The sequence below is a fragment of the Lepisma saccharinum genome, chromosome 24 (genome assembly GCF_977018435.1).
Source record: "Lepisma saccharinum chromosome 24, izLepSacc3.1, whole genome shotgun sequence".
Classification (NCBI taxonomy): Eukaryota; Metazoa; Arthropoda; class Insecta; order Zygentoma; family Lepismatidae; genus Lepisma; species Lepisma saccharinum.
The window spans coordinates 46,086,421-46,110,300 of record NC_139252.1 but is presented as its reverse complement, the minus strand read 5'-3'; the positions used below and the strand labels follow the sequence as shown (position 1 = coordinate 46,110,300).

The following is a 23,880-nucleotide window of genomic DNA, read 5'->3' as shown; positions in this document are numbered from 1 at the left end:
ATGATACATAAAACAGATTAAGGGACACTTTCAAAGGAAGACAGAATCCCATATCCAGACCAGGATTTGAACGTGAAACCTTCGGTAGCGAGTCGACCACTCGAACGCGCTCAGCTACCGAAGTGCTGGTAGTTTGTCGCGGTGCCCAGGGTGCACTATGTTGAAGATAGGTTGAAATTTGAGTGTATTTTCCGAAATTCCCTTTACCTAAATTCTTACTTGAGACTCGAACAAGTGAGGTAGCTGGCCTTCTGTCAGGGGCGGGGCCAGGAGGTGATAAGGGATGCTTGCGCACTTAGAGCTTGCGCACCTCTTAATTTGCTTGCATACCCCTTCAGCAACCCTTTTCAAAACCAAGTTTCAACCGAAAATACTGTTAACTCTTTACAAAGGAAAAAGTTTGGAATAACGGAAAATAGTTTCTGGCAACCAAATACTTAATCGGCAAACAAATGATCATTCACCAGTAGTAAATGTTCTTTAGTAATCGAGTACATGTGCTTATAGTTATCAATCAGTGGCGGTCCCTCCATGGAACAGAGGGAACAGGATGTTCCCTCCTACTTATCGCCCATTGAAGCTATTTTAATTATCTATATTAACATAATAAGAACACTTCTTTCTCCCGAAATCAACACGCCGAAGAAAACTTTCACCGTGACTGGACGTTTGTTTACTTCACCCACCCTCGTCGTTCCACCCTCTACAAAAACAGTGCCTGACGCCGAGTATTTCCGACCAGGCGCGAAGGAAAACGATCCTCGTGGTGCCACCACGGAAGCTGAACTCTATAGCTGTTCCCTACGAGACACAGCGAATTCGTTTTCCTTCGAGTTTTTGCTATGTGCTAAAGTTTAATTGCGTCGTAGTGATAGTTTTGAGGGTAGTAAGTCTATAGTTTCCTAATCTCATTGCAAAATTGCATCTGACATTCATAACGAACTGGAAAAATCTTCTACAGTTAATCGTCTGCTAAATGCCTTGGCTAAATGCTGCGAAATAGCTTCCGAGGGAACAGCTCGCATCCACCTGTTCCAACAGCCCCAAGACCAGGCGCACGCAGAGGCAGGACAAGAAAGCGATTGTTGCGAGCGTAGGGTTGAGAATGTTGTATGATCGACCGGCTGAAGACGAAAGCTTTTAGTTTATTGAACTTTACAGAAAAGACAGCAAACCAAGACCTACCCTAACCGAATTAAAAACAAAAACGAAATCGTACACAAGGCATTTTATACAAAGTTACTACAACTCTGTAAAATGATTAACTGGATACTCTTCCAGTGGCAAATTATTGTTGTCCTTGTTTGTTCACGAGAAGGGAGTTTGGAACAGTTCGGGTTTTGTCACAATTTCTACAAATCTAGCGGACGTCATGAAAAAACTCGGCCATCTGAATGCCATTATTGCATTGAGGACGTTTGAATTACAAGAATGCTCAACTCTACAAAAAAGTCAACTTAATCTACAAATAGAGAGATGAAACAGGTTTCGACAAAACATTTTTTTTTTCTGATCACTCATAAATTGCTTTTATTATTATTTTCTTTGTTGCGCATCAACAATTTTGTTTTTAATGTTATTTTTACATTATAGTATCATATATGCTTTAACATTGTTATTGTCCAAATTTTAACGTGCTTCATGTATGTTACTTCTGACAATTTGTAACATATGCATCGTATGTTTATTTGGTCAGGAGGAGTGCCAACTGGGGGATTATGGCGCAGGTTGCGCTATCTAGATTTTTTGGGGGGGTTCCCTTCAAATAATATAAAATTCAACATTCATATCTTTTTCCAAAATATATGTAAAAATTTTACACCTTAAATGCACCATATTTAATCCATTAGATGAAGAAAAGAAAGTGTTTAAGGGTATTATCGAAGGCGGGGGGGGGGGGGAGAAATATCCAACTGTTACATATTAGGCTTTAATTGACACGGGGTTCTGGGGGGATTGTGAATTAAACTTTGGGAAGAACAGTATCCAACTCTAGGTCTTAGATTATTGCGGGTATTTTAGTTAGAGGGGAATTGAGCCTTAAATTGAGGGCAATTATACAATTATTGTGTATTACTATTGTCTTAGACAGACTATTCGAGATTAAAATTACCACCTGAGCGCTAGTGTCGCTTCCAATATGGCAGCTCTAAGTAGGATAAATCTTTGTTTACATTCAGCAGTAGTACAAAATAGCAGCGTGTTGTCATGACTGGTATGGTAGAAAACGTTTAAATTACGCATTATTTTTAAATATTGGGAATGCGATGTGAATTCCAGGTACTCTAACAAACGTGAAGCTGTACTGAGAACGAAGCATTTAATAATGATAGGCGAAAATAACACGGAAAATGCAGACCAAACTATGTATACGCACTGGTTATCCAAAGCAGTGCTGTATCATCTGCACGTCATGTTGTAACTGGGGTTCTCGGAAATTATTTGAAAATAAAGGAATTGAAATTGACCTGTACTTGAAAAGCTGGGACAGGAGAAAATTGCGAACATATCGTTGTAGTTCTTTCTCGAAAGAGAAAGGCTGGTTTAATAATAATATTCACGATTTCATGACCAGGCTATACTCACTGAAAAAGGACATCATACTGAATGAAACAATAACATTAGCATGTCCACTTTTTTTCTGGTTACATTTGACATTAATTAATTCTCAAACTATTTTCATCTTCTCTCTTAATTGATTTGCACCTGTCCCAAATTTCACACATACGTAATACCGGTAATACATGGACGCATTGGGTAAGACGCTTCATGATTTTTCGGAAAAAAAGCTTTATTTATAAAGTACAATTTAAAACTTTACTCTCATGGTAATATATATTTATCTCTCTAAAAATAAAGTAAGCAGACTCGTGCATTCTTCGTAATTTCCTTGCCGGATTGCAGTGTTTTATCCCCCATACTAATCTTCTGTCAATACGTAATTTATTAACAAATTTCATTTTGTTGATTGCACGAGGTGGAAACACATGAAAACTTTAAATTTGTTTTGACCCATAAAACGATTTAGAGCAAAAAAACCTGAACAGTAGACCTTACTCCCTCGCATATTCCCCATGCTTTAATCGACTTCAACACAACGTATCCTACTTAGAATACTTCCTGAAAATCCCACCAGATGACATATCGGTTAATTTTAGTCGCGGAAATTCTGGTGTTGAGACTGAGAAATAATTTTTTTGGAGGAGGCATAATCCAATCTTCAATATCAACAGTAAGTCTAAACTTGGCATGGAAACTTTGGTGAAATCTCAGATTGTCAAGAGATTTCTGTAGTGTTTGGTTTTGGTTTCAGTTGGTGTTTCAAGTCCACTTTATGCACAGTAAGGCTAATCGAGACTGGACCAACAGTTTAAAGTGGAATCCGAACCACTATGTGCCTCCACCGGTTATCGAACCCGGGACCTCCTGATTACAAGGCGACGACGGTACCATAGCGCCATCGGTGAGGCCCCAGATTTCTGTAGTGGAGAGAGAGTTCGAAAATTAAATTTTGGAGACTGTATTAAGCGATATGATATCCACACGTTTTCGACCCCGAACGTGCCAAAGGGGAAGCTTATAAAGACTAAATATCTCGGGATCTTAAGAAAGTATTGACATCCCATTAAATTCATATTCTTGAATGCCTGCAAAGGAATGGATTTAAAGATTTTCTTGCTCGCTTCGATCGCAATGATATGTTACTAGGATGCATGGCGCTTGAATGAGGTGAATGTGAAGTTTATGTACTATAGCTGCATTACAAGACAAGCTATATTCTCGATTATGATAAACGATTTTAGGGGTGGTCTTGAGTGATGGGCTCCCTGTTTAGGGAGGAGGGGCAGATCAAGTATGGTGTTCAGTAAAGCTAAGAAAGAAGTTACTTTCAGTAGACACGCTGTCGTAATTAAATACGTTGTGGGGATTACGTTATGGTTTAAGGGCACAAATTATATGATTTGGAGGGGATGCGCCATTGGCCTTGAGGGGGCACCCCTGTATTTAGTTCATTTCAATAAGGGTTGAATTTTACTTTGTCTACTGTATTATATTACGACGGGTATGGGAGGGGAGGGGGCAAGTGCAGGTCACCTGTTCCCCTGTCTGATTTAGCACCGCACGCCACTGTTATCAATCAATTTGTTCAAAATTGTTGCAAGTTGGATCCTAAATCCAACTTTAGTAAACAATACTATGTTTTTTGTTTACATATATCAAATAGCTTAACAAAACGTGTTTTCTGTGTTGCAGTGTCATTTACGCTATGACTTACGAAAAACATATCGTCATGAGCGCATAATACCAGGTGGTTATAATTAAACTGACTCTGTTCAGAGTTGTACAGCACGGGCTGTAATGAGAGTAGCAGTCTTAAACTTCGTAGATATGCTAATGAAGCAATGCGCTCGCGAATTATGAAAAAAAAAAAAAAAAGTTCCAATTCTCGCCACCAGGGTAAAAATGGCGCTGTAAGCAGTCAAAACATGGAGTTTTCCGTAACTCTGTCGTCAAAGTCGGTGACATTGCCTAACCATTGTGTGAGCTCCCTGGTTGTTGTTGGTGACGTTTGTTGCTTTTTCCTTTAGTAATGTTCATGAAATTCGAATGGTGAAATTGTAGCGATATTTTATTACAAAGAGTATTGTTTTCTGCGATTTATAGTGTCTTTTTCCTTTAACTATACCATGTTTTGACTGCTTACAGCGCCATTTTCTACCCTGGTAGCGAGAATTGGAACTATTTTTTTCCCATAATTCGCGAGCGCATTGCTTCATTAGCATATCTACAAAGTTTCAGACTGCTACTCTCATTACAGCCCGTGCTGTACCACTCGGAACACCGTCACTTTAATTATAACCACCTGGTATTAAGTATTGAAGAGAGACCACTATTATTGTATAATACAGAAAAGCTACTGATACTAATCTGAAAAGAAAGCCACATTTACTTCTTTGTACATGTTGTGGTTAAAGCAAGCAACCAAAAATGAACCATTGTCATCACCGGCGGCGATTGGGTTCCAAAACCGGGGGGCAAAGATAGTTTATTTAGGGGCAAAAGTGGCAAAAAGTAGGGGCCAGTTGCCCCCTTCGCCCTCCTAATCGCCGCCATTGATTGTCAATGACATAATTTCATAGAACTCAACTAAACGTTCACTGGTATTTCATGTAGATGTGAATGTTTCATTTTTCCTTTATTTTCAACATCACACCCCCGTAAACTTCCTTCCGCACTCCCTCTCTGGCCCCGGTACTTACTTTTGTAAGGATTTCACCCACCAACAAGTAGAACCAATAGAAAATGAAAGGAGATCTGCTTCAATGGAGAAGAAATTCATTTCTTTATTCTCTGTCCAGCTGCCGCTTCTAGAAGCATGACGCGATAACATTCGCACCGACACCCACATACTCGAGACCACACCACGCATCGAATTGCCATGAAGCGGCAATGCATCGTTGCGACATTACTGCAGTGTTTCCAACCACTCTTGAATAGATTCTCTATGGATGGATGGAAACGGTCCCTACTGCCCATCGCATCTTTCACGATGTGCTCCGATTGGGTGGAGTGTTTGTTGCAACGTGACAAGGCACGATCTCATACTGCTGCAGCTGTCAAGAATTTCGAGCGTCGTGCATATGCTATAATCACCAGATCACCGTCAACGCGTGCTTGCGTAGTGCGGGGGCGAGACAGACGCTCAAACCGAAGATTTATCTTTCTTGACATGCCCAGGCTTGTTCAGCGCTGGAAAACGTGAAGATCAACAACGTATCTATGCTGGTAACTGGCAAACTTCTGCAATCTTACATGCCAAAATCGAAAGAGAGAAAAAAAAGTCATCATTTGACTTGCACAAAGATGTGATTCGTGATAATATATTAATGCAAAATAAGTCGACGTACATTCGGTAGTTCTGACCCCGGTCTCTAGAGGATGATCAGAAAAATCGCAGAGAATTTCATTCGAAAAGGGAAACTCAACGCTAGCTTACAGAGCGGTGGTGATTTATGACAAATTCATGTACCCATATCAAATTGTAGCCATATCAAATTCTCAGAGTAACATTAAAATTCAGAATTTTAATACCGTCCTTCAATACATTACTTGCGCACTGTGGAATCCGAATATAGCCAGCCAACCCATAAATTTAAGTAATTTATACCACAATTAAAACTTCGTATTTCTTAAACTTTTGGCCTCCCCGATAGCGCAGTGGTAGCGTCGTCACCTTGCAATCAAAGGGTCCCGGGTTCTATTCCCGGTGGAGGCACATAGTAGTTCGGATCCCACTTTAAACTGTAGGTCCAGTCCCGATTGGCCTTACTGTGCATAAAGTGGACTTAAAACACCAAATCAAATCAATCCAATCCCATCCAAATCTTAAACTGCTGTTTTAAATATAAGAAAACGGAACAAACCACAGCCACCGGCAAAAAAGGGGGACACATAGATCCTGAAATATTCTCTTCCCTGCAAGGTGTTGTGTGCGTTGCGTAACTTTACGGCGATGAGTGGATTTTAATAGAAAATTTTCAATGGCAACTTCTACCACCGCCGTAGAGTTAGGCAACACACACAACGCCTTGCAGGGAAGAGAGTATTTCAGAACCTAGATGTCCTATTTTTACTGCGATGACTGTACACAATTAACATGTATATTATGAACGTGGACATATCGCTGAAGAGTAGTAATCCACTCCGTTCATTTTTCAGCCATTTTGTGCACGATGACAGCTTTAACGAAAACATTTTCAAATGAGAATTTATCTTCTAGTTATTGGTTACTGGCAATATGTGACAAAATGTTCTTGCCGGTATATATTAGAATGAATAAATTTAATTGAATAACTTTTTTATACTTAATCGTTTCAATGTAATATAAACAATGTTACCTAAAACAATTTTAGGGTGGTACTTTGAAAACTGTAAATAAAGTCCACACTTTTTAGAAAAGCGTATTCCAATCAACAGTGTGCAAATTAAACTTTTGCTTTGGGAGTGACGCCATTCAGGTGTAAATAAGGGGGTAGGGGACTGGCATCCTCCAGTTTGTTTGAGTTTTTTGTTTTAAGGCCACTTTACGCACAGATGCGTTAATTGGAACTGGATCTGTGAGATCCGAACCACTGTGCAATTTGTCTACACCGGGTTTCGAACCCGGGGCCCCTTGATTGACATCCACCAGTTAATTCGTAACCTGCCAATCAATCACTAAATATAGTGAGAAAAATTCCCGTAGGTGGTAACAAATTCTACGGCTCACAACACTTCAGTACATGCAAACCTACAACCGTCGCCCGAGCCATTAGAAAAGCAAATGTGTTTTTCTTCACGCGAGGTGGTTTCATGATGGACTGTACGTTTCAATTCTAAGAGGCGCTCCTTACTTGTTTACAGTATCGTTTCTCAGCTGTTTTCTCTTTTGTTTCTTTTTTTCCCATCTCCAACAAACTCATGTTCTGGACAGCTCAAGGACGTCGACGCCTTTTGCTTCTGTGTGACGTACCAGCAAGTGGGTTGCCATGCGTCAGCGAAGAAACAAAAAAAGAATCTCTTCTGCAAAACTTGTCCGATCGCTACATTAGTAAGCCATATCTGTCAATGGATTATTTTACTTATTGAAGTGCCTTGAAGATTACTAGCCTCTCGGATGAGGTAATGTGAAATTAGCTTTCATACTTGAAGAGGACGAGGTGAAAGAGAGAGAAAGGTTGGATTGTGAAAATCGTCATTGTTTCCAGATCTTTTAAGGAACGCAAGGAAGTTCACACTTTAGTATGTCCCAAAACAGGGGAACCATTGAACAGCCCTCCTCCACCTACACATATGTGATCTATAGGGTTATGTGCTTAATATCCTTGTGGCTTTACAATAAACCAAGACATCATTTCTCAGAATTTTGGTCCTTCTGTTTTTCATTGTTAAGCTATTTACTAATTTTATTTTGCAACTTTGTTAGTTGCTTCATAAATAAAAAGTAAATCATAATAGCTATTGTGTTAAAAGGTACCAAGTTTGTTCTTGGGTCTAGGATAAAACCCCGTATTACAAGATATATATATGTATTGTTTTCGATTGATTTGCTATATTTTACTACGTGTTTCTGCCACCGCAAAGATGAGGATGAATGGTATAAAAGTGTTAGTGAACCAAAAAGTAGATATATTGTTTAGTAATAAAAATAAGACATTAGTAAAATATTTTAGAATTACAGAGAATACTTCATTAATTATTAGCAACATGATGTCTGCATATAGGTTATATTATATATATATATAGGCGAATAAATATTCTTAGAGCTTTCTTTACATATGGAGTCCGATAGCATGTAATAGTTTTATAATAAATATATTTTCTTATTTAGATATATTTTAATGTTTCGTTACACGAATATGAGTAGGATGTTGAAAGAGCAAAGTTCTTTATATCCACCATACAGCTTTGGATACACTGTTTTCCTACAATAATGAAAACGAGACAAGGTCATGCTTAGTGCAATAAGTAGCTAATATAACGGTCAGAAAATTGTCCATCGTTATGTTTAATGATTTCTACTCTACATCCTATGTATGAATGGAATTGTTCTGAAGCTGAAGTAAGTTGTTGATCGTTTTAATTTCTGATTCTCACATTGCAGAAAACAGTGAATGAACATGATAGTGGACTATTATCATCGCCACTGGCTGTATATTTGGATTAATCACGACGACTAGGAGATCAAGTGATGTTCATAAAATGAGATGGGAAACGCCACCGCTGACTTTGGAAATATTCGAGCCCAAGTGGAACACATACAAGTAAGTTTGTCAGATTTTTTGTTTTTAGGAAATTTTACGTGACGTACGTTAGGATTTCACAAATTAGTACAAACAAGACAGGTCACGAGTGCTATTTCTTTGATTAAGTTTTTCCAAGTACAATTCAATGTCAATTATGTACATGTGGGAAATGAAGTGCACAAAATGATACAATTCTCTTTAAAAAAGTCAAGGGCTTCCATGCGACGCCATCTTTTTTAATTGTATTTACTGAATGCCTAGGAGGGAAGGATAAGTTCACTTTGATCTATGCCTATTAAATGCCCTATGTCCATCAGTGAGGTGAGTGTCAATACATAGAACTCGGAATGTTGCAAATTAAGGTTGGTATACTTTTGCGCACTCATCGACACAGTTAAATGTGTAATTTTGGTTTCTTTCAAATCCTCATGTGGGAACCAAAGGGACGTAACTCCAATTTATCAAAATTTACAGGCGAGAGGAAATAATGTGTTCTTAGGAATATGTCTGACTCTTTTATACGAGTCATAAAATTGGAGATACGTGACTCCACCTTGCTGCTAACGATTAGAAGTGGATCTGACTCCGAATAGAGAATTCAGAGGAGATTATTTAAACAAAACTGAAAACAGCATTGGAGTTACGTTCTTTTCTAGTGTATCACACGGAATAGAAGCCGATAAAAGAGCCCCTTTATGCATTTCTGTTCTGAGTGTATTTTTTAGTGCACCATTACTAAATTTGGTATGAATTTACAATACCGGAAGTATCTCCGATTGCTTTCAAATTCGGCATACTCACTAATTTTGGCCTCGTAATCACGAATCTGCAGTTAAAATCTGGCGGTCACGTCTAGAAATTGCAAAATAACCTTGTCAATTACTGCTATGATTCTCCATACACTAACATGGAAACCCGTTGCTGAAGTGTTGTGCAATAAGTGAGACCCGTTGCATGGAGCGTTGATTTGCATGTGAGAAAATGGCGTCTTGCGTAAAGGTGGAAAACATGTTTGCCCCACGAACCATTCACGTAAGGTTAGGTTAGGTTAGGTTAGGCAAGCATAGTTAAAATTAAGGGTCATCATAAACATAGTTTTTAAACGCTAATCATTGCAAAAAACAGTTGTTTTCTTCATAAATCAAGGGTGTTTACTCCTTTCACGGACCCACTTTTTTAGTGTTGCCCACGCAACGAGACGGGACAGGCTTTTAAAAATTCGAGACGAGACGAGATTGATCATGTGTCCCGAGACAAACTAATATTTTCGAGACGAGACAGCATTTCCACGAGACGAGCCAGGCCAAAGTCTCGTCTCGTGGGCAACACTACACTTTTTTCGACTTATTTTGCAATTTCTAGACGTGACCGCCAAATTTTTAACTGCAGATTCGTGATTACGAGGCCAAAGTTAGTGAGTATGCCGAACTTGAAAGCAATTGAAGATACTTCCGGTATTGTAAATTCGCTCCCTAAATTTATGCTTTTAAATGTGTTACTGGTGTCAATATATTTTTGCCCATTGATTCACTTCGGGTTCTGTGTGTACCTTATGAATATAGAAAAACAAACTTATTTCTTGCTGCAGCTAAGAGCAGCACGCCAATTAAAAAAGTAGAAAATAACACAAAGCACACAATGATGTTTTAATGTAAACTGCATACATTGCTCCATCTACTATGATGACACATTGCTGCACCATCTGACAGCTGACTGCCGACACCATATGAATATTCAGCAGAACGCAGTTGCTATGTCCGTCGCTGCATTCCATCCTGCTTGCAAGCGCTACAGTGCAAGACATCTAGAGGACACTGCAAAAAGCTTACTGGAGAAATGGCGCTCTAAAACTGTCAATTTCTGTTGTCATATAACTAGCGTAACAATGATTACAACCGCTGTTAAAGTATTAACACCCATTAGACAGTTGTCCTAACTAGTAATTTTATTGATTTTTTAATAAATTTATGGCAACAAACCTGCAATTTATAATAATTATCTATCTTCTTGCAAAATAATATATTCAAACTTATACTTAAAACCTTTTTTTCTTATGTGTCTCAATGTTGTACTGTAGGCTATATGACATGTATGGTCGTTCTTAATATTCCAAGTGGTTACCGATGCCACCTGTACTTCTCGTGCAACCCACAAAACAGGGAGGTGACGTCATGAATATGCCTGCGCTCACATAAAAACAGCTGCGTCTCGTTTTGTAACATAACAGAGACTTAAATTTTAACAGTAGATTATTGTACATTTTATGATAACTAACAAAGTTCTTAGTATTTGGTCATCGAAATCTTTTGGTGGGGTTTATTTATTTCTAATACAAGCAAAATCCACACAGGAGACAATAATTTGGTAGAAGAATTAAGAATTATCAACTTGACTACTTATCGGATAATTCGATACGTACGAATTAAATTATGTTATGTACTGATCTCTCGAATTTCAGTAAGTATATACTGTGCAAGTGGGGCATTATGTAACTCGCCCACGAGCTTTTACGGCAACCGATAGCGCACCGATTAATTCCCCGGTGTCAATTGTGTGTGTTCACAACCAGAACAGCCGGTGCGACAAACTACCTCCTTCTCACACGATCGTGATTTGCATGTCGGCAGCACCTGTGAAACGAAAGCCACTTCACACTCGATTCTCTCCCCGTAACAAGGATTTTCTACGACCGGTTCGCGCTGCCTTTCGCTGGGCTGATGAATAGTTAATATTAGTTCCAGATGACTTGCTTTTCCGTTCGCATTATGTAAGTAAACGACACCGATCGAATCCCTAAAACCACCTGCTCTGCACTGTTAGAAATTACCGTAAATTTACAGTATTTTACCGTCAGAGACGTCAACATTTGAAAAACATTGCGTGGGCTGAAGACTCGGGGATACGTTTGATAATTTTATGCAATAATATAATGTCGGAAGTGCGATATCCAGCGAACATTTCATGCGAATTAGCCCATCTCTACCAAGTGCGAGCTCAGATGTACTGCAAATACACTCTCATTATACGTATCACGTGGATTGACGAACTAACCAGTCTCGTGCACTAAGTTTCTGTGGCTGCTTCAGCTCAACATCAACCATCTGTAGGATCTCCCTTGCCAAAAGTTTAATTAGCTCCCATGGAAAGATTTTAACCTCAGCCCTAACCTCACTCACGTCCTTCAAAGGATTCGTTAACAAACATCCACTTCAGAAGTGTTCAATTACAACTGTTTAAAGTCGCGTGTTTTTCCACTGTCGCTGCCAGGACGTCTCTCAAGCCTTTCATGAAATATTATCGGTGTTAGACAAACGTTAGCCAATGTACGAATTAAAATATTTACATTTGGAGGGCAGAAAATGAATAAACTACACAAATCTATCCATATTGTCATAGTAATAATGTTGCTTCACTGCTCGAATTTCAATTTCCGCGTCGTTTTTGTGACAACGATGCTATCGTCTGTTCACTGTCAGAACGAAGTCAATACTAACAAATTACGCGTTGCTTCTGAGCAATCATATTGGTTGTTCAAATGGCAGCTGTGCAAGCCACACCATACCACTTAACGTATGGAAGTTGTGGGGCCTTATATTATCAGCTGTAGAGCTACGACCAATACATATTGAAGAGGAAGAACTAACACATCTAGGGAATGAACAATTTGGAAGAACTTACGTAGGTTGTTTAGTAATGGAGAATAGTTGCTTGAGTGGAACTTCAAGCTTAAAAAGTCAGCATTTCTGAACAAAAAATATCACAAATAAATAATAATGATCAATTTTTTTACTGTAAGTGAAACTGAAAGAAATGTGAAAGTAAAACATGGTGTAAATTCATAAAATAACCGAGTGTTTGTGCACAAAAACAACAACAGATATTCTAAGAAAAACACACCTTCTTCCCAAACAAAACTAAATAAATTCCTTAACATTTATGGTAGAATAGCTGTATCGACATTCAAATACTTAGGAGTAATATTAACAAATGAAAATTATATTAAAGAGGAAATAAAAAGTAGGCTTAATTCAGGAAATGCATGTTACTTCTCTCTTCATAAACTTTTGTCTTCTCGTTTAATATCTAAGAAACTAAAAGTTAAAATATACAAAACAGTAATTTTGCCTGTAGTATTATATGGATGTGAAACTTGGTCTCTTACATTGAAAGAGGAACATAAATTGAGAGTATTTGAAAATAAGATCCTTAGGAAAATCTTTGGACCTAAAAGGGATGAGGAGACAGGTGAGTGGAGAAGGTTACATAATTTAGAACTACATAATTTGTATTCATGTCCAGATATTATTAGAATAATTAAATCAAGAAGACTTAGGTGGGCAGGCCACGTGGCACGAATGGGAGAGGAAAGAGGAGTTTACAGGATTCTTGTTGGGAAACCTGATGGTAAGAGACCTGTAGGAAGGCCAAGACGAAGATGGAGGGACAACGTTGAGATGGACGTAAGGGAAATCGGTAGGGATGGAAAAGATTATATAGAACTTGCTCAAGATCGGGAAAGATGGAACGCCTGTGTTGCTGCAGCCATGAACCTTCGGGTTTAAGAAGGCTAGGGAGTTATAGCTGTATCGACATGACTACATGAATTATTGTTCCAAGAACAATGTGGCCGTATTTGTATTTTCTATGTCGCACTTCTGTCACTTTTGAGCAATCGTAACGTTTAGGGTGAATGATAATTATAAAATTGATGACGCCCAGACATAAACATCGTGGCCATGACTTCATCACGAGTCTCTAGCTCAATGTTTTCGGTCCCCGAGGTGGAATATCACCTGAAAAGAAAGAGGCAAGGGTAGTAAACTGTGGAATTGCATTTTTAACCGGCAGAAATACGGGGATAGCTTGTTTTCTTGTGGGGGGAAATGGTGTGCACGTGCGTTAATAAACGTTTTGAGGGTATTCTTAATTAGCAATTATAGAGTAGATAGACTTCTGTTACGTGGGCAATAAGTTTTATAAGAAGAACAATAAAACAACTTTGAAATAAAAACAAATGAGAGAAAAGCAACTAACAGAAGCATATCTCGCCGCTAAAAAACAATATGTGCAGGGGTGCCCACAGGAGGGTATTAGGCGCAGACAGCGTTATCGATATTTTCTTGGGGGATTTTTCCTTATTGTAATATAAAATTCATCATTTATATATTTCTCCAAAATAAATGTAAACACCTTAGGTACACCATATTTAATCCATTAGATTAAGAAAATTAAGTATTTTGATGTAGCGATTCCCACAGGTGGGTTTCTGGACTCACGTTATGTCCAAGCAACTTTGTTTTGGGAGGGGACGATTTTTTGTGATGGAAATTTGATGTTAAACAGTACAGCATTTGGCACAAGTTGAATTACGTTATTAACTATCCATTGCTGTTACATAAATACAAAATTCTAGACTGCCAAGGAAATTGTAAAGGGTAATATAATTATTAAGGAAGGGGAATATCCAACTCTTACACATTGGGTCTTATAAATCGACACGTGGATTCTCGACTATTGAATATCAGTGTTAAATCTTAGATTATCTTGGGAATTTTAGTTAGGGGGGCTGAGCATTAAATTTGGGGGGATATCCTACTCTTGTGTATTAATATTACGTCTGATATTGTAGCGGAAAATGTGGTTTGTGGACGGAGATTTTTTTCTTTTGGAAGGGGTTATATCTAGGTATTCTTCAACACAATCAATCAGTAAGTCCACAATTTTGGTTGGAGGATTCAATATTAAATTTGAGGAGAGGAGATATGGAGCTCTTAATAAAGTGTAAAATCTCAGCTTGTCAAGGAATTTCTTTAGGGTTTGAACATTATATTTGGGAACTATATTTAGCGATATGGTATACCCACGTTTCGGCGCCGAACATGGGAAAAGAGAAGCTGGAAAATAATAAATATCGAGGGATCCTATGAAAGTATTGACGTCCCATTAAATTAATATTCTTGCAAGCCTGCAAATAAATGGATATAAAAATTTTCTTGATCGCTTCGCTTCATTTGACGATTGTGAAGAATTATACTGTACCTGCATTACAAGACAAACAATATTCTCGATATTTATTAATAATATAATTTCTTAAAATATAATGTTTAGTGTCGGTATATTGCTTAATTTAAAATAGGTGAGTCATTTGGATGATATGGTTCTATTAGCAATATTATTCTATTATTGATTCCCTGTAGGCTATGCTGCAATAGTTGTACTAACTGTGTACTTCATAGTACAAATAGCCTTGCACATTACTCGATAAAACAGGAAAATAAATAGTGTCAAATTTGTATTTCTAAGTTATTGTTGCAGGGTAATTTTCCTTTAGCAAGTGAAATTTGCACTGAAGATGAAATCCATATAATTATCGCTATGGATTACTAAATAAATTGTAATTACGCCAAGCAGAGGGGGTGAGTTCTTTGAAGGAGGCACCTTATTATATTCTCGTCCCGGCCTTAGGAATTTCTAGCTAAGGTTCTGTAATTCTCGATCTTAAGTTGTGTAAGACTTTGTGTTAAATACCAAAATTGTGGGTTATTGAAATCTTGTTCTACAACCACAAACACTGTTTAAATACATATTTATATAATTATGACACTTGAGATTGCTAGCTTTCCGTTATTTCGAAAATTTGAACCATTAAAAAATATGGACAGTTTAACAGGCTATTTATTGTATTCGAATAAAAATAAATATTACGTATTAACCCAAAACATTTTGAGGGGTAATGCATCCACGGTCTAGCCTGGGGATGGAAACCTCTGTTTAAGGAGGAAGGGCAGATCAAGTATCGTGTTCAATAAAGCTTTAAAAAACGTTACTTTCAGTAGACACGCTATTGTAATTAAATACTTCATGTGGATTACCACATGGTTTGGGGGGGGACGCATGACGAGATTTGGGGGGGTTGCGCCATTGGCCTTGGCGGAGCACCCCTGAATATTAGCACGCCACTTATTACTCACTGAATACTGATAAGAGGAAAGATCGGGCTCCCAAGCTTGAGGAAACTTGTAGAAACTGTAAAATGGCGTAAATATTATAAGTTAATCATAGGATAATGATTAACGATACGTTAATCCCTGTAGTACAGTCAACGGCAAAGATTATGGTAGGTAAATTGTCCACCACTATTTTCATTACTTTTTTATTCTACATTCTGTGTTGTTTTAAGGAATGAAACTATGTTGGTTCGAAGCAGGCATTGTTGTCTGCTTATTGACGGTCATTTTTTCAATTCCTTGTCATCACATTGTGTATAATACAGACCGAATGAAAATGGTGGTGGACAATTCGCCGTTGGGTGTACGTGCGACACTCCACCCTTACCGGGTCGCTTCTGGCAGGGAAAAAACAAACAAATAAACAACTAAATAGGCTCGTAGTCCTGGGTTCCCATCCCGTTCCTCACCAGAGCGTTCGGAACCAAAGAATCAATTCACAGGCTAGAACTTACTGAATGAATGTTGCAGGGTGATTGCTGAAAACTCGCAGAAATGGGCTTTATACATTTATTTACACAAACAAGGCTCGTATTCTCCCATTAGTTCTCTATTTTGCATTATTTACATAACTTCCAATTTGAGCCCCACGGCGGAACCGACTCGAGATGCTTTGAAGTCCACTGAAGTCCGTAAAAATCACTCTCCCTCTGGCTATCAGTTTCACACACACTCTTACGAACCATGGAAGAAAACCAAGAATACAGACTCTTCACAAATTACAATAACTAACTCTAATCAGGATCTGGCCAGATAACACAAACACACCCATTCACACACAATTATGAAATAATAACACAATCAATTTCTCATCATAATTATACACAAAACACATACAAATAAATACTGCGTGAGTAGTAATGATTTCTGGGATGCCAACGCAGATCGACTTGAGTTCGATTTTCTGCCTGAGCAGAGGTGTTCTTTTGTGAATGATTACCTATTTCATCCGCTCATCATTCATCCTCACCGTCGTGATTAGCCAAAAGTTGCAGAAGACGTACCCAAGTAAGAAAAAACACCAATACAAATAACATACACCCACTTCCCTTTCACATATTCGTCTCTTCCTAAACGAAAACTTATCGCGTGTTGGGCTTATCTTTTCTTGAAAAAAGTGGAAGTGTAACTCCTTCCACTATCTTGGGCAGTTGGCTTTCTGAAGTAAACAGTATCAGTAAAACAGCTTTTGAGCTCGGTACTGTTAATTATGGGGCTCCTTACAAACTGTCTACTCTCAACAGACACAGGTTCTCGTCTATAATTATTTTAGGTAGGAATCAGGAACAAAAAATATTTTCCTTTCCAAGCTCAGAGCCTTGTGTAGCTGTAGCTCTTGGAAGAGGGGGGGGGGGGTGTACGGTGTGTTTCTTTTAGCTGCTCTGCCACGAAAGTTGGTTTTCAGATGCAAAAAGTTCATTTGTAGTCCATTTTATGCTCAGATAGGCTAATGGAGTAATACAATTCCTATTTTAATGGAATGGGATCTGAACCACTGCGAAATACGCCTCCATCGGGGAGGCCTCGCCTTGAGTATCGAGATGTAGTACGTACGTGATTCATAAGTGATGGTCCATGAGGGGTGTGTGTGAAAAGTACGCATTAGTTGAAGAAAGAAAATTCTTTGTCGCAAATGAACCGTTTGCGACATAACTATCAATGTATTGCTTCCATTTTTTCTCTTCGACTAGTGCATACTTTTGATACTCTCACGGATTGGACCCATTACTTATGAATCACACTGACTGCCACTGCAGAGACTTTTGCAGAGGGTAGGGGCCATTAGACGCTACGAGCCCTGGAAAAACGGAATTTTATTCTGAATGTAAGCATACAGAGCAGCTGCCCCTGGAACAACCAATAGGATTCCTCGCAAGACACGTGTGTCTGATAAGCCATTCTGGAAAATCACTACTTCACGGCTGAAGCATTTGGGTAACTGAAAACCCACATCACTTACATCAAGTACTGCTTAGCTGTCCACACACACACACATACAAATATACACATAATAATGACTGGAAAATGGTTTGTTTTTGTGTCGTTGGGCTTCTGTGTAGCCCAATGGTTAGCGCTCTCGCCTTTTCTGCGAGCGGCCTCAATTTCGATTCCCGATGCGCAGAGAGGAGGGCGCTGATGGGGCCACAGCCCCTCCCGAAATTTCGAAAATAAAAATATTAAAAAAATCAAATGAAAGCATTAAAAAAACTCGGGAAAACCCCCAAGTAAGTTCTTTGAACAATATATAAAACGAAGGTTAAAAATAGGAATTACGAAATATTTTATAGTGTATCCCGCCATCCCCCTCGAACGCAGCTATATAGGATCCACCTTTACAATTTCACCCCTTAAAAAATCCTGCGTACCCTAGTATTCACTATTCATTATGAAATTAAAAAGAGCAGTAATGAAAATACTGCCGAATAACGCTTGTTGAAGCATGTTACATAACTTGGACAGTCAGGGTGGTGTTTGAATGGGGGATTAGGGGAAATTCCCACTCTAGTTGCCAATTTTTGGCTCTTGGGTCGGAAGTTTTTTAATATTCCAATGCTTCAAGAGTAGTCACCGAAATTTTCCCTCATTGGAAATATTTCAAATAGCACACTGTGTACCACTTTTTGGTTGCATTATGTGTCACTAATTGCAAAATAAATTCTCTAACTTAGCACCAGACCGTTGAGTTCGTTAATAATAAATGAACACTCACTATATATTTGAGAATTACAAGAAATCTAAACGAAGGCACTTGTGTAAGCCAATGGTCTTATTCTGTTCGTCACTGTGCTCAGCAAAAGAATTGTGAATCACGTGAGGTAAGGTCTATTTACATTGCGCAAAACAGGGGAAAAATGGCTGGAAAGCAGACTGGTTAATTGCTTGCTTGGAACTGGTGCAAAACTGATTAGTCATAAAAAGACTAAGTTCTGAATGAGCAGCATCGAAAACATGTTGTATTTTCCATTCAGCCGTTTCTACGCTTTCTACTTGCCTATTCACCTTCGCCTATAGAAGAAAGGCGTGGGACACAGATGAAAACATACTCTGTGGTGGGTGTTTTCAGTTTTGACAGGCTGAACACTTTTTACTTTTGGAAGGGACGATATCTAATCCTCAAGCGATGAGAGAAACGGGTCAGCGTCTCCATATGAGTTTCAACACGCCTGATGTTTCTCAGTTGTAAACAACACCTTCTGCTGTCAACATGCGCCCTTCGCTCTCAATTCAGGGAGAGGGGAAGAATGGGAGACCCTTCCATTTCCTAACCGGCGGTGGACATTACGCTTACCTGCGTATTGGACTCTGAACTGTTTCTCTGAGGCATAAGTTTGGCAACGCAGTATACCATAAGAATTTCTCGACACCCTCCCTACTCTCCTGTGCGAGAGCCAAAACCTGAATTCCAATTCAATCTCTAATTGGGAGATTCTCGCCTCGAAGGGCAAGACCTGATGGTGCAGTGGTATCGTCGCCGCATTGTAATCAAGGGGTCCCGGGTTCGATACCCGGTGGAGGCACATACTGGTTCGGATCTCACTTTAAACTGTAGGTCCAGTCCCGATTAGCCTATCTGTGCAGAAAGTGGACTTAAAACAACAAATCAATCATCTTGAGTCTGGAAATACATGGCGCACATCCAACATGCCACCATGCAAATGTTTTGCCACCTGACGCCTCGTTTTGAGGCTGAGAACAAACTAACAACTGGATTTCATCCTGAATGTATGCAAGTGCTGTGCACGCGATCACAGTTTAACTGATTAATTTTTCAGTTACGATAAACCAAATAATATGATTTGACTATAAATAATCAGGTGGATATAAGCTTGATCTGTCTGAAAACGTCACGAAGTAGTTTTGGTTTAGAGAAAAATGTTCAATTGTCATATCATTATAGACACGAAGGAGACGGTGTGTCTCTGTCACTAATTATCGCTTTGTTTCGATTTAACAGGGGCACGTCGTTCTCGATCTCATCTCGTAGGGTCTGGTCTCGTCTCGTATCGAATTTTAAAAGACTGTCTCGGGGTCAAATTTCAACACGAGACACTTAGGTCTTGATACCATCTCAAATATTTTGCGTTGGGAGGAAGTTGTCACTTGTATTTGACCTACGGCTCGGAAGACAAAAAGTCTTTTAAAATGTCTTATAAATGACCTTAAACTTCTCATTAAAAATAACCTATAAAATTACCTTAGCCTGTACTACGTAAACCTGAATATTTCATGAATGACAAGGGCCATGTAGAATGAGATTATTTCCGCAACATTTCTGGCTGTTGCGCATTTCCAGCTTGGGAGCGAGTCACAACTCCCAAAAGCATCCAATCAACAAGCGAGCTGCTGACTTCATCTCAACCATCACCTATCGCTAACTACATGCCTAAGCTTTGCACAGTTCGTAGGCTCGTTAGACTGGCGAAATCATTTGGAGATGTGTTCAGAAAATAATCTGTGGAATGGGTTGAATAATTGGGCGCAATTTGATATTTTGTGTTCCTACTACTGAATCTAAAATGAAGCCAATAAACGTCAACTATCGCAATATTTTCATCCAAACTGTGTTCTTAAATTTCAATTCTACGTGTAAATTATTCTGTCTTGAAAGCAGAAAAAAAACTTCAAAATAATGCCCCCGTATCGTAAATCACAGCTGTGCAAACGAGAATGACACTGAACAATAGGATTACCAGGGAAGCTTTCGAAACTGATAAGAAGTAAATGTGAAGGCACAGTTTCCTTCCACGAAGAGCTCAACAAGAGTTGAGAAATGAAACTATAATACTTTGTCATTTCTGAAAGGAACTAAGAAATATACTTGTGTCTGTATGTGTGTGTGCATAAAGTGATCAATGAATCAATGATTGTTTAGTACATGATGACAGAAATATAGCTTTCTATACACACAATTCGTTCAGAATGTAAACGTTATTTGTTTGTTGTTCATCCAGGTTTTGAAATATTAGAACTTCGTTTTAAAAATGAAAACGATTATTATAAATATTCCTGACACGACAAATTTTCGGGGGAAAATGCATATTTTGAACAAATCATATATGTTAAAATGGACTATGGCCTGTAAATATGCATTACATACTACACTCAGGAGATATTTATTTGTAATGAAACAATTCGAACTGACTTGTATATCAGATAGGACATAACAATTACAAATATAGGAGGGTCTGTCCACCAGGGGTCCCGGGTGCGATGTTTTTTTTCCAGTCAACTTGTGAATGCGGTTTCATTTCTTGCTCTCTGGTTGGCTGTTGGAAAATTACGGTGCTGTGATTGTGAGAATGTCTTATTTCCTATATTTTAGCGCAAATTTGCTGCTTTCTAATCTAATCTAACCTAACGTACAGCGCAAACAAGATATTCTCACAATCACAGTACCGTAACTTTCCAACAGCCAATCAGAGAGCAAGAAATGAAATCGCATTCACAAGTTGACTGGAAAAAGAAAATGCGCGTCCCGGATTCAAACCCCTACCTACTCATAGGTGTTCTTTGTGAGTTTCCCTTAATCAATTTAATCAGATCACCACTCATCCTCGTCTTTGCGATTAATCAATAGTGGCAGAAAAGCGAAGTAAAATAAACCAAATCAATCAATTACAAATATCGAATAGGGGAAAACAAGAAAGTTTTCCTTATCAAAACCAGCATAATATTCGCTCATTTGTTTTAAAGTTGTGCAAACTTATCACAGTTTCTTCAGTTGGAGGGGGAAAAAAATGTAACTAAATTCGCCCCCCAAAAATCGTATATACGGAGGAAACTGCTGTTAAATCGCACTATGTGGAAATAAATACGCAGTACCAAGAAAACTGTTCAACCGGTCTTCTTTTGTGGCAAACTGTGTTTTGAGTTCAACCGCGGAAATTCATAGAAAATAGAAAAGGCATTTATTTCCCCGCCGTGGAAAGCGATTAATATTCATGAGGGGAAGAACTGTAACGTTATCAAAAGGAAGTCCACTTGCTTCCTCTTCGTTCCGCGCCCCGTTTCCCGCGCTGGTGGAATTAAATGAGATTAAGTGGTTCGCTGATGAGTGGATGGATCAAGGCCATGTCCTCCCTCGCTGGTAGGTCCCGAGAAAAAGAGCATCGGTGCCTGCAGGATGAAAGGGCGGCATGCTTTCACACCCATGGTGGCAATTTAACAAAATGGTGAACAGGTGCTGGGAGGGGAGTGGATGGGGTTTTTAGCAGTTCACGCCTGTTAGGGAAGAGGTAAAAAAAATAAAACCTAATTCTCTATCTGCCATAGCCAGAAATTTTAGAATAAGGACCTTGTTGTATTTCGTATTCCAAGATAATGTTGGAAAGGGTTGGTGAGTGATGCTAAAAGTGTTCAAGAAGAGGTAAATAAATTGTCTGGGTCGGGACACTGGCTCAGTGTTACCACATGAAGAAGAAAGCCAAAAGGGAAAGGGGTTCGGATCCCACTCTACACTGTAGGTTCAGTACCTATTAGTCCACTGAGCATTGAGTGTACTTACACATATAAACCTAAATAAGATACAAAATATGCATGTTTGGGCTAAAAGAACATTTATTTATCGAATTAAGTATTCTTTTCTTGTGGCTGCGGGCCTGTCGACTGGGGCGTGTGCTCCTTCGCTCCTTTCTAGTACAGCCACTAGAAATTTTACTAGCTCTCTGCAACAGCATGTTACCATTACCTTGCTTCCAAATGTAAAGAGTTATATTTTCCGTTACTTCGTCATACAATCAGGACATTCGTGGGCGTAACTAGGGACCTAAGTTTGGGTGGGGGGGAATCAAAACGTTTTCTATAAAATAAATTAGGGTCAGGAATATTTTGCAAAATAAGTGTTATTTTTGCCAAATCATAAAAATGAGTCATTACTTTGCTCCCCAGGTTTCAGGTTAACAAAAGTACCAACTTTTAAATTTTAATAAACCTGAAAATTTTGATGGGGCAAGCGCCCCTTGCCCCCGCCAAGTTACGTCTATGAGGACATTTAACTGTTTACGTAAGTATGCCACCTGTTATCCGCAGTTCATGTTTCGCAGGATACAGCGGCGGAGCCAGGATTAATCATCATGAGGTGCTGAGGGGGTGCGAAATGTAATTTAAAGGGTTCAAATACCAATCGACTTTTAGTAGGCATCTATGATACATATGCGAATGAAACTGAAGAATACTAGTGACTTATTTCATATTTGCTTCATTTTACCACAAGAACAAAATGTTCGGAAATTTGATTGATTGAATTAGATTATTTTACGTCGTTTTTCTGTCACATTGAAAATTTTGAATGAAAAATATTTGTTGAAGGCAGTCCAAAGACCCATATTATGTGCTATACTCCAAAAAAGTGGTCATGGAGCGTAAACATTCAGACACAAGTTACGAAGGGGCTACATTATGACCATGGGCGTAACTTGGGGGGGGGGTATGAACTTGAGGCTAACTTGGGGGGGGGGCAGAGTCGAAAAAATTTTCATCTCATAAAAATAGTGTCCAGGATTATTTCCTAAATAACTATTTGCGAAATCATAAATATTATTATTTATTACTTAGCTCCTCAGGTCTTAGGATGTTAACAAAACTTGTAAATTGTAACAAACCCGAAAATGTTGGGGGCAAGTGCCCCCTTGCCCCCCGCCAAGTTACGTCTATGATTATGACGACATTACAATATATCACTACAAGAGTTAATAGTGTTTTCGGTTGAAAATAGGTTTTGAAAAACGGGTGCAGAAGCTCCCTCTCGCACCCCGTTGGCAGGATACCAGAACACAACAAAGCATGTGTTCTCTTGCAAATATATCCTCCGGTTCTGAATTTAGCAACGTAACGTTACAATTACTCACGTAATTTCGGAAACGAGTTACTTACTCAAGAACTGAAATAGTAACACGTTACTCCCCAAACTTGTACACACAAAATAAATTAGACAGTATTGACGGAAGTGGAACCAATATAGTGGTCGTATTCTTGTTGTGCATATTTTAATAAAAAAAACAAAAATCATCTGGACACCCACGCAAATATGCTTCTTGATGTTGACCTGCAACTGTTTACACCAAAGCGTTACGCAACCAACACCAGAT

General features: G+C 38.8%; 2 protein-coding genes across 2 annotated transcripts in view; both read right to left on the bottom strand.

Annotated features, from left to right (window-relative positions):
- LOC145978219 (G protein-activated inward rectifier potassium channel 3-like) overlaps positions 1–23,880 on the bottom strand; it is a 258,518-nt gene that overhangs the window by 25,434 nt on the left and 209,204 nt on the right. The window lies entirely within an intron of this gene.
- Positions 1–23,880, bottom strand: part of LOC145978220 (ATP-sensitive inward rectifier potassium channel 12-like) — a 66,510-nt gene that overhangs the window by 42,217 nt on the left and 413 nt on the right. The gene's annotated exons all lie outside the window — the stretch shown is intronic.